This window comes from Nicotiana tomentosiformis, chromosome 3 (genome assembly GCF_000390325.3).
Source record: "Nicotiana tomentosiformis chromosome 3, ASM39032v3, whole genome shotgun sequence".
Taxonomy (NCBI): Eukaryota; Viridiplantae; Streptophyta; class Magnoliopsida; order Solanales; family Solanaceae; genus Nicotiana; species Nicotiana tomentosiformis.
Genome location: NC_090814.1, coordinates 126,109,799 through 126,112,417, shown reverse-complemented (window position 1 = coordinate 126,112,417; position 2,619 = coordinate 126,109,799). Strand labels below are relative to the sequence as shown.

Genomic DNA, 2,619 nt, shown 5'->3' with positions numbered 1-2,619 from the left:
CGTGAAACACAAATTGATTTTTCCGTAACCCACAATGTAACATCAAATCTCATCTGCTTTACTTTTTCTTGTGAGTTACAACTTTTAGCCTTTAACTTTACTTTTTCTTGCGATTTTTTGGTACAAAGTTTTATGCACCTTTATTTGTGAGTTACAGCTAGCTTTTAACTTTACTCTATTTTTTTAATTAAAATAATAATAACAAAGACTTGACTCAAACTAAAAGGGATACAAGTCAACAACCACTAAAAAGGGTTTCTCAAACTTCTTTCACCCAAATCTCAATTCAAACTTTCCAAAAAAAAAGTTAAGGGTTTTAAAATTTTGCAGTCCTTCAATGTTTTAACGTTTAGGCTGCCACTCAAAGTAAAAAAATTTGTGATGGTTTTAACTTCTTCACTTACTGTCACTCCATTGCAACAGGTATTTCGATCTCCCTCCTCCTCCTCCTTTTTTAATTGTTTTCCTCTTATACAATATTTAATTTGTTTCTTATGATTTGTAGGATATTTTAGTAAGAGTCAAGATGATCAAACGATTCTTCAAGATGCGAACCTCTTCAGGTTCTACTTCTAGTTCTCCATCACTAAGCTCTCCTTCATGTCCCGTGGTTAATAATAATTAATAATAATGTCAATTCTTCCCAATTGTCAAAAAAAGATAATGTTCTTGAACCCGATCCTGGTAAAAGAAAACAAATATGAGAATATCCTCCTAATCTACGTGACTGAGTGAGAAGATATTACATTGAAAAAGGGCCTTGTTGGCTTGGAGAGTTTATTTTTCCAAAAACAAATTTTGTTATTTTGTAAATATACGTTGAATATTAATACTTGTTCCTTAGTTCGGTTATTATGATATATTGACTTGAAATTGTAGTAGGAACTCATACACTTCAATTCCTAGATCCGCATCTACCGATATCAATGATATGTGCCTAGAATGTGTTGCTAGATCTCTGCTCCAGAAAGCTATACATGCAACTAAGAATACTTTTGAATTTGAATATTTTGCATCAGAATTATATTTTATTTGATTGTATTCATCCGACCTGCCAGGTATTTGTTTACTGGTTTCTTTTATTTCAATTGATTTTTTTTCATTTTCTATTAATTATAGACACGAATATGCGCAAGCGGTCACTTTTCTACCCTTATTTTAGTCATTTTATAAAGTGAATTGTAAATGGAACTAATGGAATAAAAGTTAGTACAGTGTACCTTTTCCACCATGAAATGAACGTTCCGAAAATAACATGCAGTTTCTCGATATTGGAATATTCATGCTATACGAGAATTGATATATGTGTGCCACCTTTACTTATTTCACTTCATTGCTCTGAAGTGAAAATTAAAGACTTTTTCCTAAACATTAAGATATTGATGTCGACTTCTTAACAACAAAGGAATTTGTTACTAACACTAGATGAGGCATGGCCCGTGCACGGGCCCAACTTAATGTGAATTACTTTTAAAAAAAAAGTTTTAAAACAAAATTTTTGCGACCTGTAAGTAGGAAAAAATAGAATTTGCATTCTTTATCCTGGTACTATATCTAATGAACTAAAAAGGATAAGCATCAGTTATAGCACCAAAATACAACAGCAGGATGCTCTTCTTATATGATGCCTTCTATCGTCTCTGGGTATCAGCAGTTCAGCACAGATAAATTTATCCTATCATAAGCTGAGCAAATCAACCTTCTTGAGTTCAGCTGTCTAATAGCTGTACTGATCTACAATTTACCAAGGAACAAAAAGATAACACATTCTTTAATGTTGATTCTATAATCAAGCTTAGACAAACGGGTTATTTGTTATGTAAAGAGAATGACTTTCTACAACCACCTAAAAAAAATAAAGAGCAACAACAATAAAGAGAAAGCCAAATTAAATTAAACAAGCACTATCTAAAAGTTGTTATAATGATGTAATGCAAAAAATATTTGTCAACCACCATGCATGCCACCAACTCGTCAGCAAAAAATACACTATTTTTTGTCATCAAAATGTCTAGTATATCATGTGAATCTAACCTATATTAACTACTCAAATCATATCATAGCCACGGAGCAAATTCAATTCTAAATTAAATGCACACATTTAGGATATGTTCAGCTCATGAGTAACTTTGCTCTTTTATTTTTATTGTTGTTTACATATATAATGAAGTTACGACCAGCAGTTATTGGCTACACTTCAGCTGTTCATGAATTTATAATGTACACAAAATAGCATCATAACTTAGAGAAATGAACAGTGATAGTATGCACAAAGCAAAGAAACAAAACAAAAATTGACACAATATATTCCTCAGCCATGGGACTCCTTTGAACTTCTCTTTGATGAATACTGAGTATCTATCAAAATCAATAGATGAAAACAATTTAGATGTCATAAAATATTGGAGAATTTATACAATCAGACATGTAATCTCTTTCAAGATATAGTTCGGTAGAAATTGGTGCTTATATGAAGCTTTCAATCAGAAGTTAATCGATTAACTTCTCATGCTTGATCAGCCAACTAACATCAATGACTATTTTGTATAATTTTATCTGCAAGAGCCTCACATGTTTTAGATGCACTCCGCCTAGGAGATATGTGTTTTTCTTTCTCAA

The 2,619-nt window shown here is 31.7% G+C and overlaps 1 long non-coding RNA gene across 1 annotated transcript; it reads left to right on the top strand.

Moving 5' to 3' along the window:
• The first annotated feature begins 278 nt into the window (after positions 1-278).
• On the top strand, positions 279-878 carry LOC104118319 (uncharacterized). Its single transcript, XR_691240.4, has 2 exons — positions 279-423; positions 506-878. It is a non-coding gene; the product is annotated as an uncharacterized lncRNA (long non-coding RNA).
• Positions 879-2,619: the final 1,741 nt, after the last annotated feature.